The sequence below is a fragment of the Cetorhinus maximus genome, chromosome 20 (assembly GCF_964194155.1).
Source record: "Cetorhinus maximus chromosome 20, sCetMax3.hap1.1, whole genome shotgun sequence".
NCBI lineage: Eukaryota > Metazoa > Chordata > Chondrichthyes > Lamniformes > Cetorhinidae > Cetorhinus > Cetorhinus maximus.
In genome coordinates, this window is record NC_135898.1 from 82,256,421 (window position 1) to 82,273,857 (window position 17,437).

The window sequence follows — 17,437 nt, forward strand, 5'->3', positions numbered from 1 at the left end:
TTTTTAAGAAAATAGGTTGATTGCAATCAGGTAGATGAGGTGTCCCCATTGCTGGATTTATACAGGACACTAAAGTATATCAAATAGACTCGGTTAAATAACTTAAGCTTCCGGTCACTTATCCGCGCCATTGCTAAAACCCCCTATTTCCGCCTCTGTAACATCGCCTGTTTCCACCCCTGTCTCAGCTCATATGCTGCTGAAACTCTCATCCATGTCTTAATTGTTACCTCTAGACTTGACTAGTCTAACACACTCCTGGCTGGTCTCCCACATTCTATCCTCCATAAACCTGAGATCATCCAAAACTCTCCTGTCCATGTCCTTACTTGTACCAAGTCCCGTTCCTCTATCACCCCTGTGCTCACTGACCTACAATGCCTCCTGATCTGGCAATTCCTCGATTTCAAAATTATCATCCTTATGTTCAAATCCCTCCGTGGCCTTGCCCCTCCCCATTTCTGTAATCACCTCACAACCATCCAAGATATCTGTGCCCCTCTAATTCCGGAGCATCCCTAATTCTAACCCACCCATCATTGGAGCCTTCAGCAGCCTGGGCCCCAAGCGCTGGAATTCCCTCTCTAAACCTCTCAGGTTCTCTTTCCTTTTGGCCACCAGTCCTAATATCTGCTTATGTAGCTCAGTGTCAAATTTTGTTTGATATCACTCCTGTGAAGTGCATTGGAACATTTTACTGTATTGAAAGGAGCTATATAAATGCAAGTTGTTGTTGGATTTGGCGTTGTAAAGTTTCCTTGCTTTCTCAAGCCAGAGTAGGTCTGTGTGAGTGCCAGCAGCCCTCCTGCACGCTGTCTAAATTGCAATTCTCCACATCTGAGCTAAGAGAGTGAAGGTGGTCGGCTATTTAACAAAGTGGGGAATCGCAAGCAATCCTAATCCTCTACAACAATAACCTGCATTTATATAACACATTTAAACCATTAAAATTCCCAAGGCACTTCACAGGAATGGTAACAAACAAAATTTGACATCAAACCAAAGAAGGGGTCATTAGGACTTAAAAAATTAGGTGACCAAATGCTCGGTCGAAGAGCAGGTTTTAAGGAGCGTCCTGAAGGAGGAGAGAGGGGCAGAGACGTAGAGAGGTTTAGGAAGGAAAGCCCCGAGCTTAGGGTGCCGGCAGCTGGAGGCACAGCCAGCAATGGCAGAGCGAAGCAATTGGGAGATGAGGAAGAGGCCACAATTAGAGGAACACAGAGATCTTGGAAGGTGCTAGAGCTCAGGGGCGGGATGGGGACAGGGGGTGCACGGTGATGAGGCCATGGAGGGATTTGAAAACAAGGCGGAGAATTTTAAAATTGAAGCGTTGATGCAGTGGGAACCAATGTAGGTTCTACTTTGAAGAAGAGTCATACAGACTCGAAACCTTAACTCTGTTTCTCTCTCCACAGGCGCTGCCAAACCTGCTGAGGTTTTTCGAGCATTTCCTGTTTTTATTTCAGATTTCCAGCATCCGCAGTATCTTACTTTTATAACCAATGTAGGTTATCGAACACGGGTGTGATAGGCGGACAGGACTTGGTGCATGTTAGACCGTAGGCTACAGATTTTTGGATGAGCTGATGTTTACACAGGGTAGAAGATGGGGAGACTGGCCAGGAGAGAGTTGGAATACTCGCGTCTGGAGAAGGGGGTAAAGAGTGGGAAGAGGAGGAAGAGGAGGGCAGGGAGCAGGAGGAGGAAAAGAATAGGAGAAGATCCATCATGATCATATTCTGACCTCACAACCGTCATACAGAATTTAATTTTAGTCTTTCCAAGTGGGTAAACCTCTGCAGTTATTTGAAGTTTCCCTTTCTGTTCATCCTGCCAATACCTCTCTCAGATTAGTTGCCCTTCACAGTGTGTCGAAGTTAATTGTTCAGATGAAGTGTAAACTAGATTTGCCAGGAGGTGGTGGCCCTGTCTCAGTGCAACCTGTACACCTGAGTTCTGGTCAATGGGTTCCCCACCCCCTAGTCTGCCAGGGGATCACTTACACCCAGGTGACGGGTAACATCCACGTTTGCTTTTCAAAAAGTGTCAAAACTTGTCCATTGACATGCTCAAAGCTTCTCAATTGCTTGAACCCTACAGCTAACTTCATAATTACTTGTGAAATGTCGACAGACTGAAATTCAAATGAGCTTGACGACTGTTAGCAAATTGCTGGCCTCTCATGTTCTAGTTTCACTCCTGGTTGTGAAAGAAAGTCCGGGTGGAGGGGCGGAGAGGGAGAGATAGAAAGGTAAGAGAAGCAGTGAGAAAGGTCTTAGGGCAAAGCATAAAAGGACAGAGAGAAAAAAGGAGGGGGTAGACAGAAAACCATAGAGTCACATAGAAAAACATAAAAAGATACAGAGAAGGTGGAAAGAAAGCCACAGAGCGAAAGAGAGCAAAGGGAGGAATCCAGAGAGAGAGAGAGAGAAAAAGGAGACAGATAGAGAGCTCATAGAGAGACAGAGAGAAACCATAAAGTGAAAAGGGAGAGACCCACAGAGAGAAAACAGAGAGAGGGAACCAAAGAGAGAATCAGATAAAGGAGCGAGAGGAAGAAAACCATAAAGAAAAGAAGAGAAAGCTAGTGGAGACGGGGAAAGAGAGAGAGAGAAAGAGAGGCCCATGGACAGAGAGAGAACAGAGGGAAAGTGGGGCAGAACCAGAGAGAGAAAGGAAAGTGAACCACAGTGAGACCAAAAAGGGGGCAAGAGAACTATACAGAGAAAACACAAAGAACTTGTGAAGCACAGAGGGACAGAGAAAAGGGGAGATAAAGGAGCTTAGAGAGAGGTGTTCTGAAATTGCACAAATTCAGTAACAGGAAAAAGAAACTTGCATTTTTATAGCGCCTTTAATAACCTGAGACTGTCCCAAAACATTTACAGCCAATGAAGTATTTTCAAAGTATAGTCACTATTGTAATGTGATAATGAACAGATAATCTGGTTTAGTGATGTTAACTGAGGTATAAATATTGCCCAGGACACCAGTCTGATCTTCTCTGCTCTGCTTTGCAACAGTGACACAGAATCTGTTATGTCCAACTGAGGGAAAATTGGGCCTCGGTTAAACATCTTATCTGAAAGGCAGCTTCCACAGTGCAGCACTCCCTCAGTTCTGACCCTCCGGCAGTACAGCACTCCCTCAGTTCTGACCCTCCGGCAGTACAGCACTCCCTCAGTTCTGACCCTCCGGCAGTGCAGCACTCCCTCAGTTCTAACCATCCAACTGTGTAGCACTCCCTCAGTTCTGACTCTCCAACTGTGCAACACTCACTCAGTACTGACCCTCTGATAGTGCAGCACTCCCTCAGTTCTGACCCTTTGACAGTGCAGCACTCCCTCAGTACTGACCCTCCAAAAGTTCAGCGCTCCCTCAGCTCTGACCCTCCGATAGTGCAGCGCTCCCTCAGTTCTGACTCTCTGACAGTGCAGTGGTCCCTCAGTGCTGAACCTCCAACAATGCAATGCTCCATCAGCACTGACCCTCCAACAGTGCAGCACTCCCTCAGTCCTCACCTTCCAACAGTGCGGCACTCCCTCAGTACTGACCCTCCAACAATGCAGCACTCCCTCAGTACTGACCCTCCAACTGTGCAGCATTCCCTCAGTGCCGACCCTCCAACAGTGCAGCACTCCCTCAGTACTGACTCTCCAACTGTGCGACACTCCCCCAGCACTGATCCTCCAACAGTGCAGTGCTTCCAATCAATTTTATGCTCAAAAATGGGGCCTTGAACCCACAACCTCAGAGGTAAGAGTGCCAACCACTGAGCCATGGTCAACTCTTCAGTCTATATTTGTTACTCTGCTTGTTCAACACAACAGTGTAAATCAGCCAACGTTCCAAAACTGACAACATGGTCAGCCAATCAAGTTGAGTAAAAACTTTTCCATCAAATGGAGTTCAGTGAATACAGGGAGCTAAATCCAATAACCCTGAAAACAAGTGTGGGATCGCAACGGGTAACTAACTTGCATCAGTTGATTGCAATGAATGCCAACTCCATGCTGCCTGCTCATTTCAATAATTTCAGCATCCCGTCAGCATTAACCATGTTGTGATAAAAGCAAAATACTCTGGATGCTGGAAATCCGAAATAAAAACAGAAAACGCTGGAAAAGATCAGCAGGTCTGGCAGCATCTGTGGAGAGAGAAACAGAGTTAACGTTTCAAGTCCGTATGACTCTTAATCTGTAGGAGTCAAGGGCAGGTGCCCCAGATGTCTCACTCCAGAGATCTTAGATGAAGCCTTTGGAACAGGGTAGTCAACAGAAGACACTGATGGGTATGCACAATGAAATGCTTTGTGCATAAGGCAGCCTGCCAGAATACCTCTAGTCAATTTGTCAAGGAACATGGAGGAGTTGGAACCAATGCTTTCCAACATGGAAGAGGTGGCCAAATCCGTTCGCACACTGATGGGTCCAACACCTGATGGCTAATGTCTCAGCTTCTATTGCAGCACAAGCAGCAGACACCAAACATTTGAATGCTGCAAAGAAAGCTCAGTGTTCTGCAGTGGAAGCACAGAGAGCTGCAGTGGAACCTCAGAGTGCTGCAGCGGAAGCGCAGAGTACTGTAGAGGACACGGATTGCTGCATTAGAAAGTTTGGAATGTTGCAGAGGAAACTCAGAGTTCTGCATGAGGAAGTTTAGAGCAGGCAGTGGAAGCTCAGAGTGCTGCCGAGGAATCACAGAATCTTAATGGCAAAGAAGAAGGCTATTTGGCCCATCATGTCTGCAACAGCTCTCCAACTGAGCATTATGATCTAGTGCCATTGCCCTGCCTTTCCTCCGTACCCCTGCACATTGTTTTTATTCAAATAATCATCTAATGTCCTCTTGAATATCTCAATTGAGCCTGTCTCCACCACACTTCCAGATAGGGCATTCCAGACCCAAACCATTCATTGTATGAAAAAGTTTTTTCTCACGTCACACTTGCTTCTTTTGCAAGTCATTTAAAATCTGTGCCCTCTTGTTCTTGATCCATTTATAAGTGGGAACAGCTTCTCCCTATCTACTCTGTCCAGCCCCCTCATGATTTTGAACATCTCTATCAAATCTCCTCTCAGCCTTCTTTCCAAGGAGAAGTCCCAATCACTCCAATCTATCCTCAAAGCTGAAGTTTCTCATCCTTGGAACCATTCTTGTAAACCTCTTCTGAGCGCTCTCCAATGTGTTCACATCCTTCCTATAATATGGTGCCCAGAACTGTACACAATATTCCAGCTGAGGTCTAATGAGTGTCTTATATAAATTCAGCACAACCTCCCTGCTCTTGTACTCTATGCCCCTATTAATAAAGCCCAGGATACTATATGCTTTATCAACTGCTTTCTCCACCTGTCCTTCTACCTTCAATGATCTATACACATATATACCAAGGTCTTTCTGCTCCTACACTTCCTGCAAAATTTCACCCCTTATTTTATATTGTCTATCCATGTTCTTCCTACCAAAATTCATCACCTTACACTTCTCCGCATTGAACTTCATCTGCCACCCATCTTCCCACTCCACCAATTTGTCTATGTCCTCTTGAAGTTCCACACCATCCTCCTCGCAGTTTACAACAATCCTAAGCTTCGTATCATCCACAAACTTTGAAATTGTCCCCTGCACACCAAGATCGAGATCATTAATATATATCAGGAAAAGCAAGAGTCCCAGTACCAACCCCTGGAGATCTCCAGTACAAACCTTCCTCCAGCCCGAAAAATATCCATAGACCATTGCTCTCTGCTTCCTAATTTTCAGCCAATTTTATATCCACATTGCTACTGTCCCTTTTATTCTATGAACAATAACTTTTCTCACAAGTCTGTTGTGTGGCACTGTGTCAAATGCCTTTTCAAAGTCCATGTACACCACATCAACAGCATTACCCTCATCGACCTTTTCTGTTACCTCTTCAAAAAATTCCAGCAAGTTAGTTGAACATGATTTCCCCTTTAGAAATCCATGCTGGTTCTTCCTTATCAACCCATATTTTTCCATGTGACTACTAATTCTATCCCAAATAATTGTTGCTAGAATCTTTCCCACCACTGAAGTTAAACTCACTGGTCTGTCATTGTTGGGCTTAACCTTACAACCTTTTTTGAACAAGGGCGTAATGTTTGCAATTCTCCAGTCCTCTGGCACCACCCCTGAGTCTAAGGAAGACAAGGGAAGATTATGGCCAGTGCCCCTGAAATTTCTACTCTCACTTCCTTCAATATCCTTGGATGCACCTCATCCGGTCCCGGTGCCTTGTCAACTTTAAGTACCGACAGTCTATTCCTCCTTATCAATTTTGAATCCTTCTAGTGACAGAGTTTCCTTGTCTGTCACCATGGCCTGGGTAGCATCTACCTCCTTGGTAAAGGCAGATGCAAAGTATTCATTTAATACCTCAGCCATGGACCCTTTGTTCATGTATGAATTCCCTTTTAAGTCCCTAATCAGCCCTACTCCTCTTTTTACCACTGTTTTACTATTTATATGCTTACAGAAGACTGTGGGATTCCCATTTATGTTGGCTGCCAGTCTTTTCTCATAATCCCTCTTTGCTTCTCTAATATGCTTTTTCACCTCCCCTTTGAACCTTCTGTATGCCTATTGGTTCTCAATTGTATTTTCTACCTGACACCTATCATAAGCGCACTTTTTCTTCTTTTCAATTTCAATTTCCTTTGTCATCTAGGGAGCTCTGGATTTGTTTGTCCTATCTTTCCCTTTCCATGGAACGTATCTTCACTGTGCCCGAACCAATTATTTTTTGAAGGCAGCACATTGTTCAACTACAGCTTTTCCTGCCAGTCTTTCGTTCCAGTCTATTTGGCCCAGCTCAGTTCTTGCTCCATCGAAGTCGGCTCTCGTCCAGTTAATTATTTTTATTCTGGATTGCCTATCGTCCTTTTGTTTTATCATCCTAAAGCGTACAGTACAATGATCACTGTCTCCAAAATACTCCCACACCTGACACTTGATCTACTTGGTCCAAGAACCAGGTCCAACAGTACATCTTTTATTGTTGGATTGGACAGATACTGATGTAGAAAATTCTCTTGAACACAATCTAGGAACTTTTGCCCCTCTCCGCCCTTTACACGACCACTGACCCAGTCTACATTCAGGTAATTCAAGTCCTCCATTATAACTACTCTATAATGCCTGCATCTCTGTAATTTCCCTGCAGATTTGTTCTTCTACGTCCTTCTCACTATTTGGCACACCGAGCAATGTAATTGCACCTTTGTTGTTTCTTAGCTCTAGCCAAATTGATTCTGTCCTTGAACCCTCTGGGACATCCTCCTTCTCCAGCACTGCAATGCTCTCCTTAACCAATATTGCCTTTCCTCCTCCTTTCCTATCTGTTCTGAACACCTTGTACCCAGGAATATTTATCACCCAGTTCTGCCTTTCCTTGAGCCAGGTCTCTGTTATCACCACAACATCATATTTCCACATGGCAATCTGCGCCTGTAACTCTCCAATCTTATTTACTATACTCCGTGCATTCACATACATGCATAGTAACCCTGATTTAGAGTTTGTTACTTTCTCTCTTACCCCGACTTTACCTATTAAATTACTATTGTCTGTACTAGTGCTATCTGTCTCCCAATATTTTGTGCACCCTGGTATTCCTCTATAATACTTTCTCTTGGTTCCCACACCTCTGCCGAGTTAGTTTAAAGCCCTCCCAACAGCACTAGCAAAACGCCCTGCAAGGAACTCAGTCCCAGCTCTGTTCAGGTGCAACCCGTCCAGCTTGTACAGGTGCCATCTCCCCCAGAGCCAGTCCCAGTGTCCCAGGAAACTAAAGCCCTCCCTCCTGCGCCATCTTTCCAGCCGTGTATTCACCTGTCTTATCCTCCTATTTCTGTACTCACTGGCACGTGTCACTGGGAGCAATCCGGAGATTACTACAGTAGACGTTCTGCTTGCTAATTTTCTACTTAGCTCCCTAAATTCTGATTGCAGGACCACATCCCCCTTCCTACCTAAGTCATTGGTAGGAATGTGGACCATGACCTCTGGCTGATCACTCTCCCCCAGAAGAATGTCCTGCAGCCGCTCTGTGACATCCTTGACCCTGGCACCAGGGAGGTAACATACCATCCCGGAGTCACGCCTACGGCCACAGAAATGCCTGAGTGTTCCCCTAATCAATGAAGCCCCTATCACTATAGTTCTTCCTTTCACCGTTCTCCCCTACTGTACAGCTGAGTCACTCACGGTGCCGCAAACTTGGCTCTGACTGCACTCCTCTGAGGTACCAGTGCCCTCACCAGCTTCCAAAACAGAAAAATGATTTGTGAGCGGGACTCCAGGGGACTCCTGCACTACCTGCCTACTTCTCTTGGACTGCCTGGCGGTCACCCATTCCCTCTCTGTCTCCAGGCCCTTCAGCTGTGGTGTGACCACCTCTCTGAACGTGCTATCCACATAGCTCTCAACCTCGCTGATGCGCCACAGTGACTCCAGCCGCCACTCGAGCTCTGAAACCTGAAGCTGAAGTTTCTGCAGCTGACAGCACTTCCTGCACATGTGGTCAGCTAGGACACCGGTAGCGCCATGACTTCACACATATTACAGGACATGCATTCCACTTGTTTGAGCTGCCCTGCCATGTCTCAACTCTACTTCCCTTACGTTAACTTTATTCTATTTTAAATTATTCATATTACTTTATTATATTGGCCCTTATATTTCCATTATTCCTGGCGCTTCACAGTTAAATCCAAGTATAGGAACTTTAAAAATATTACACTTTTCTAATTTATTCACCAGTTCCCACTTACCAAGGCCGCCACTCTTCTTTGAGCAAAGGAAGGAAAAGAAAGGATCACCTCCTCCCTCAGTCACCAAACTCCAGCTGAAACTCCCTACTGCAGCCAAACACAGCAATACAGTCCAGACAAAGTCAGCACTATAAGATAGCCTACTTTTATACTCTCTCAACCTAGCCTCTGTAAACCTGATGAAACCAGTAATCTAATTAACTAGTTGTAGCTGCAAGCTGAGCCTCTGGAAGCCATATTGTAAGGCTGGACTAAAACTCACCTTCTTCCAACCCTAACTGCAACTTTTAGTTAATTGCTAAGTTAAAGAAAGACTACACTTCAGATAGAATTTAACCCTTAATTTAACCCATAAACTCCCTCAGTCACCAAGCTCCAACTGAAGTTCTCTGCTGTACCCAAACACAGCACCTCCACTGCAGTGAAAGCTCAGAGCCCTGCAGTGGAAGTTCAGAGTGCTGCAGATAAATCCGAGAATGCGGCAAAGTAAGTTCAGTGTGCTGCAGAGGAAGTTCAGAGTGAGGCAGATGAATCTCAGAATGCTACAAAGTAAGTTCAGTGTGCTGCAGCAAAAGCTCAGAGCGCTGCAAAATAAGTTCAGAGTGCTGCAGAGGAAGCTGAAACTGCTGCAGTGGAAGTTCAGAGTGAGGCAGAGGATGTTCAGAATGTTGCAGATGAATCTCAGAATGCTTCAAAGTAAGTTCATATTGCTGGAGAGGAAGTTCAGTGTGCTGGAGATAATTCTCAGAATGCTGCAAAGTAGGTTCAGTGTGTTGGTGAGGAGGTTCAGTGTGCTGAGCAGAAGCTCAGAGTGCTGCAGATAAATCTCAGAATGAGGCAAAGTAAGTTCAGAGTGCTGCAGTGGAAGCTCGGTGTACTGCAGTGGAGGCTTAGAGTGCTGCAGATAATTCTCAGAATGCTGCAAAGTAAGTTCAGTGTGCTGGAGAGGATATTGAGTGCTGCAGTGGAGCAGTGCTGCTTCAGAGGAATTTCAGAACGCTGCAGAGGAGGCTCAGATTGCTGCAGCTGTATCCCAGAATGCGGCAAAGTTAGTTCAATGTGCTGCAGAGGAAGTTCAGAGTGCGGGAGAGGAAGTTCAGAGTGCTGCAGCAGAAGGCCAGAGTGCTGCAGAGGAAGTTCAGAGTGGTGCAGAGAGGCTCAGCGTGCTGCAGATAAATCTCAAAATGCTGCAAAGTATGTTCAGAGTGCTGCAGAGGAAGTTCAGAGTGGTGCAGAAGAAGCTGAAAGGGCTGCAGGTTAATCTCAGAATGCTTCAAAGTAAGTTCAGAGTGCTGGAGAGGATGTTCAGAGTGCTTCAGAGGAAACTGAAAGTGCTACAGTGGAAGCTCAGAGTGCTGCAGGTTAATCTCAGAATGCTTCAAAGTAACTTCACAGTGCTGGAGAGGAAGTTCAGAGGCTGCAGATAGTTCCGAGAATGCGGCAAAGTAAGTTCAGTGTGCTGGTGAGGAGGTTCAGTGTGCTGCAGCGGACGATCAGAATGAGGCAAAGTGAGTTCAGTGTGCGGCAGAGGAAGTTCAGAGTGCTGCAGTGGAAGCTCAGTGTGCTGCAGAGAGGCTCAGAGTGCTGCAGATAAATCTCAGAATACTGCAAATGTACGTTCAGTGTGCTGGAGAGGATGTTCAGAGAGCTGCAGGAAAAGCTCAGAGCGCTGCAAAGTAAGTTCAGTGTGATGGAGAGGAAGTTCAGAGTGCTGCAGAGGAATCACACAGAATCACAGTGCAGAAGATGCCCTTCGGCCCATCGAGTCTGCACCAACACGTGAAAAACACTTGACCTACCTACCTAATCCCATTTACCAGCACTTGGCCCATAGCCTTGAATGTTATGACGTGCCAAGTGCTCATCCAGGTACTTTTTAAAGGATGTGAGGCAACCCGCCTCCACCACCCTCCGAGGCAGTGTCACCAGTCATCACCCTCTGGGTAAAAAAATTTTTCCTCACATCCCCCCTAAACCTCCTGCCCCTCACCTTGAACTTATGTCCCCATGTGACTGACCCTTCAACCAAGGGGAACAGCTGCTCCCTATCCACCCTGTCCATGCCCCTCATAATCTTGTACACCTCGATCAGGTCACCCCCTCAGTCTTCTCTGCTCCAAAGAAAACAACCCAAGTCTATCCAACCTCTCTTCATAACTTAAATGTTTCATCCCAGGCAACATCCTGGTGAATCTCCTCTGCACCCCGTCCAGTGCAATCACATCCTTCCTATAATGTGGCGACCAGAACTGCACACAGTACTCCAGCTGTGGCCTCACTAAGGTTCTATACAACTCCAACATGACCTCCCTACTTTTGTAATCTATGCCTCGATTAATAAAGGCAAGTGTCCCATATGCCTTTTTCACCACCCCACTAACATGCCCCTCCGCCTTCAGAGATCTATGCACACACATGCCAAGGTCCCTTTGTTCCTCAGAACTTCCTAGTGTCATGCCGTTCATTGAATACTTCCTTGTCAAATTACTCCTTCCAAAGTGTATCACCTCACACTTTTCAGGGTTAAATTCCATCTGCCACTTACCTGCCCATTTGACCATCCCGTCTATATCTTCCTGTAGCCCAAGTCACTCAACATCACTGTTAACCACCCGGCCAATCTTTGTGTCATCCGCAAATTTACTAATCCTACCTCCCACATAATCATCTATGTCGTTTATATAAATGACAAATAATAGGGGACCCAGCACAGATCCCTGTGGTACGCCACTGGACACTGGCTTCCAGTCACTAAAGCATCCTTCTGTCAACACCCTCTGTCTCCTACAACTAAGCCAATTTTGAGTCCACCTTATCAAATTATCTGTATTCCATGTGCATTTGCCTTCTTTATAAGTCTCCCATGTGGAACCTTGTCAAAGGCTTTGCTGAAATCCATATAAACTACATCAACTGCACTACCCTCATCTACACACCTGGTCACCTCCTCAAAAAATTCAGTCAAATTTGTTAGGCATGACCTCCCTCTGACAAAGCCATGCTGACTATCCCTGATCAAACCTTGCATCTCCAAGTGGAGACAGATATTCTCCTTCAGAACTTTCTCTAATAGTTTCCCTACCACTGCCGTGAGACTCACTGGCCTGTAGTTCCCTGGCTTATCTCTACAACCCTTCTTAAATAGTGGAAACACATTAGCTGTTCTCCAGTCCTCTGGCACCTCCCCCGTAGCCAGAGAGGAATTAAAAATTTGGGTCAGAGCCCCTGCGATCTCCTCCCATGCCTCCCTCAGCAGTCTGGGATACAAATCATCTAGACCTGGAGATTTGTCCACTTTTAAGCCTGCCAACACCTCCAATACCTTGAACTCCCTATATCAATTTGCTTAAGAACCTCGCAGTCTCTCTCCCCAAGTTCGATACCTTCATCCTCATTCTCTTGGGTGAAGACGGATGTGAAGTATTCATTCAACACTCTAGCGATGTCCTCTGGCTCCACCCATAGATTGCCCCCTTGGTCCCTAATGGGCCCTACTCTTTCCCTGGTTATCTTCTTCCCATTGAAATGCTTCAAGAATATCTTGGGATTTTCCCTACTTTTAACAGCCAGAGCTTTCTCATATCCCCTCTTTGCTCTCCTAATTGCTTTCTTAAGCTCCACCCTGCATTTTCTGTACTCCACTAATGCCTCCGCTGATTTGCTTCCCTTGTACCTGCAAAAAGCCTCTCTTTTCCTTCTCATCATAACCTGAATATCTCTGGTCATCCATGGTTCTCTGGGCTTGTTACTCCTTCCTATCACCCTAGAGGGAACATGTTGAGCCTGTACCCTCCCCATTTCCTTTTTGAATGTTCCCCACTGCTTCTCTGTAGATTTCCCCACAAGTAGCTGTTCCCAGTCTACCTTGGCCAGATCCTGCCTTATTTTACTAAAATCCACTCTCTCGCTAGCGCTAAAATGCTCACCCACCACCACCTCAGCCACCTGTCCGGCTTCATTCTCCAGAATTAGGTCCAGAACTGCGCCGTCCCTTGTTGGACCCTCTACATATTGACCTAAAAAGTTCTCCTGTACACATTTCAAGAAATCCACTCCATCCAAGCCCTTAACACTATGTCTATCCCAATTAATGTTGGGAAAGTTGAAATCACCTAATATAATTGCCCTATTGTTATTGTTTTTACACACCTCCACAAATTGTGCACATATTTGCTCCTCAATTTCCCGCCGACTATCTGGAGGTCTATAATAAACACCTAACAATGTGGCTGCCCCTTTTTTATTCCTAAGCTCTACCCACAAAGCTTCATTCGATGCCGCCTCCAAGATATCATCTCTCCTTACTGCAGTAACTGACTCCTTAACTAATAATGCAATGCCTCCTCTTTTACCCCCTCCCCTGTCTCGCCTGAAGATTCTATATCCCAGAATGTTGAGCTGCCAATCCTGCCCTTCCCTCAACCACGTCTCAGTGATGGCTACTATATCACAATTCCACGTGTCAATCCTTACCCTTAACTCATCCGTTTTACCTGTAATTCTCCTGGCATTAAAGTAGAGGCCATCCAGCCTTGCCTTACTCCACTGAAACTTAATGCAGCTGTACTGCCTCTGACTTAATTGTTTTACTGTATTATCATGTGTCCCTATTCTGCTAACATTCTGTGTCCCCTCCCCCTGCCGAATTAGTTTAAACTCCTCCCAACAGCACTAGCAAACCCGCCCGCAAGGATGTTAGACCCGCTCTGGTTCAGATGTAGACCGTCCTGCTTGTACAGGTCCCACCTTCCCCAGAAATGGTCCCAGTGATCCAGGAATCTAAAATCCTCCCTCCTGCACCAACTCTTAAGCCACGTATTCATCTGCGCTATTCTCCTATTTCTGAGCTCGCTCGCACATGGCACTGGGAGTAATCCAGAGATTACAACCCAAGAGGTCTTGCTTTTTAGTCTACTGCCTAACTCCCTGAATTCTTGATGCAAGACCTCATCACTCTCTCTACTTATGTCATTGGTACCAACATGTACCATGACCTCTGCCTTATCACCCTCCCCCTTCAGGATGCCCTGCAGCCTTTCAGTGACATCCTGGACCTTGACAGCAGGGAGGCAACATACCATCCTGGAGTCACGTTGATGGCCACAGTAGCACCCTGACTATAGAATCCCCTATTACTATTGCTCTTTCTCCCATCTTGTACAGACAGGCTGCATGTGGTGCCAGGAGCTTGGCTCTGTCTGCACTTCCTGGAGGAACCAGCGCCCTCATCAGCCTCCAAAATGGAATACCAATTTGCGAGTGGGACCCCAGGGGACTCCTGAACTACCTGCCTGTTTCTCCTGGACTGCCTGGTGGTCACCCATTCCCTTCCTCAAGTCCCTTCATCTTCGGTGTGACCACCTCTCTAAATGTGCTATCCACGATGCTCTCAGACTCACGGATGCTCCACAGTGTCCCTAGCCACCATTCCAGCTCTGAAACCCGAGCTTCCAGGAGCTGCAGCTGGACACACTTCCTGCCCACATGCTGGTCCCGGGCACTGGAAATGTTCCTGGCTTCCCACGTGGAGCATGAGGAGCACACCACGGCTTTGAGTGCTCCTGCCATGACTTATCCCTTTAAATTAAACCTTTTACGTCAATTACTCTAGGGCCCTTCTTTCCTGATCCTCGTTACTGTAGAATATGCAAACTATAAACCACAAAAAGACCTTAAACTATAAGCGATTAAAGTAGTAAATACCTTACCCACTATTTACCAGTGATTCCTTTCACTTGTAGCCTCTACTGCTGCAGCAGGGCAAGACCCATGCTCTGAAGATTTAAGAAGTTAGATAGCAAAGAAAAAATGCAAAGAGCACCTCGTCCCCTATGCACCGAATTCCCACTGTAGTGTGCTTCCAAATAGTCCCTTTCTTAAATAGAGCTGAGGTGACTCACCACTAGTTAAGCTTCAAATAGTAACTAACACCTATTCAGGCCCTAATCAGGCTTCAGGTGATTGACAGTTAACTGTCACACAGTCAGCTGAGTCAGCTACCTTACCAACCTTTTAACTAGACTACTGAACTTACAAAAATTAAAGAGAAAGACTTACCAGTTCAATTCCCACTATGCACCAAATTGCCAATATCCACTCTGGCTGTGCCCCACTCAGGATGTGCGCTCTCCTCTGTTCATGTGCAAGCACACTGTAGGAAGCTGAAAGTGCTGCAGTGGAAGCTCAGAATGCTTCAAAGGAAGTTCACAGTGCTGGAGAGGAAGCTCAGTGTGCTGCAGTGGAGGCTTAGAGTGCTGCAGATAATTCTCAGAATGCTGCACATTAAGTTCAGTGTGCTGGAGAGGAAGTTCAGAGTGCTGCAGTGCTGCAGTGGAGCAGTGCTGCTTCAGTGGAAGCTCAGAGTGCTGCAGTGCTGCAGTGGAGCAGTGCTGCTTCAGTGGAAGCTCAGAGTGCTGCAGTGCTGCAGTGGAGCAGTGCTGCTTCAGTGGAAGCTCAGAGTGCTGCAGTGCTGCAGTGGAGCAGTGCTGCTTCAGTGGAAGCTCAGAGTGCTGCAGTGGAAGCTCAGAGTGCTGCGCTGGAAGTTGAGAGTGTGGCAGAGTAAGTTCAGAATGCTGCAAAGTAAGTTCAGAGTGCTGTTGAGGAAGTTCAGAGTGCTGTTGAGGAAGTTCAGAGTGCTGGTGAGGAAGTTAAGAGTGCTGTTGAGGAAGTTCAGAGTGCTGTTGAGGAAGTTCAGAGTGCTGTTGAGGAAGTTCAGAGTGCTGGTGAGGAAGTTAAGAGTGCTGTTGAGGAAGTTAAGAGTGCTGCAGGGAGGCTCAGATTGCTGCAGATAAATCCCAGAATGTGGCAAAGTAAGTTCAATGTGCTGCAGAGGAAGATCACAGTGCAGCAGAGGAAGTTCAGAGTGCTGCAGTGGAAGCACAGAGCTCTGCGAGGAGGCTCAGAGTGCTGCAGATTAAACTCAGAATGCTGCAAAGTACGTTCAGCGTGCTGCAGTGGAAGCTCAGAGTGCTGCAGTGGAAGTTCAGAGCGCTGCAGTGGAAGCTCAGAGCGCTGCAGAGGAAGCTCAGAGCGCTGCAGAGGAAGCTCAGAGTGCTGCAGTGGAAGCTCAGAGTGCTGCAGTGGAAGTTCAGAGCGCTGCAGTGGAGCAGTGCTGCTTCAGTGGAAGCTCAGAGTGCTGCAGTGCTGCAGTGGAGCAGTGCTGCTTCAGTGGAAGCTCAGAGTGCTGCAGTGGAGCAGTGCTGCTTCAGTGGAAGCTCAGAGTGCTGCAGTGCTGCAGTGGAGCAGTGCTGCTTCAGTGGAAGCTCAGAGTGCTGCAATGGAAGCTCAGAGTGCTGCGCTGGAAGTTGAGAGTGTGGCAGAGTAAGTTCAGAATGCTGCAAAGTAAGTTCAGAGTGCTGTTGAGGAAGTTCAGAGTGCTATTGAGGAAGTTCAGAGTGCTGGTGGGGAAGTTAAGAGTGCTGTTGAGGAAGTTCAGAGTGCTGTTGAGGAAGTTCAGAGTGCTGTTGAGGAAGTTCAGAGTGCTGGTGAGGAAGTTAAGAGTGCTGGTGAGGAAGTTCAGAGTGCTGTTGAGGAAGTTCAGAGTGCTGTTGAGGAAGTTCAGAGTGCTGTTGAGGAAGTTCAGAGTGCTGTTGAGGAAGTTCAGAGTGCTGTTGAGGAAGTTCAGAGTGCTGTTGAGGAAGTTCAGAGTGCTGTTGAGGAAGTTCAGAGTGCTGTTGAGGAAGTTCAGAGTGCTGCGAGGAGGCTCAGACTGCTGCAGATTAAACTCAGAATGCTGCAAAGTACGTTCAGCGTGCTGCAGAGGAAGCTCAGAGCGCTGCAGTGGAAGCTCAGAGCGCTGCAGAGGAAGCTCAGAGCGCTGCAGTGGAAGCTCAGAGCGCTGCAGTGGAAGCTCAGAGCGCTGCAGTGGAAGCTCAGAGCGCTGCAGTGGAAGCTCAGAGCGCTGCAGTGGAAGCTCAGAGCGCTGCAGTGGAAGCTCAGAGCGCTGCAGAGGAAGCTCAGAGTGCTGCAGTGGAAGCTCAGAGTGCTGCAGTGGAAGCTCAGAGTGCTGCAGTGGAAGCTCAGAGCGCTGCAGAGGAAGCTCAGAGTGCTGCAGAGGAAGCTCAGAGCGCTGCAGTGGAAGCTCAGAGCGCTGCAGTGGAAGCTCAGAGCGCTGCAGTGGAAGATCAGAGCGCTGCAGTGGAAGCTCAGAACGCTGCAGAGGAAGCTCAGAGTGCTGCAGAGGAAGCTCAGAGCGCTGCAGTGGAATCTCAGAGTGCTGCAGAGGAAGCTCAGAGTGCTGCAGTGGAAGCTCAGAGCGCTGCAGTGGAAGCTCAGAGCGCTGCAGTGGAAGCTCAGAGCGCTGCAGTGGAAGCTCAGAGCGCTGCAAAGTACGTTCAGTGTGCTGGATAGGAAGTTCAGAATGTTGCAGAGGAGTCTCAAAGTTCTGCTAAGTAAGGTCAGAGTGCAGCAGAGGAAGTTCAGAGTGCGGCAGAGGAAGTTCAGAGTGAGGCAGAGGATGTTCAGAGTGCGGCAGAGGAAGTTCAGAGTGAGGCAGAGGAAGTTCAGAGTGAGGCAGAGGAAGTTCAGAGTGTGGCAGAGGAAGTTCAGAGTGCGGCAGAGGAAGTTCAGAGTGCGGCAGAGGATGTTCAGAGTGAGGCAGAGGAAGTTCAGAGTGAGGCAGAGGAAGTTCAGAGTGAGGC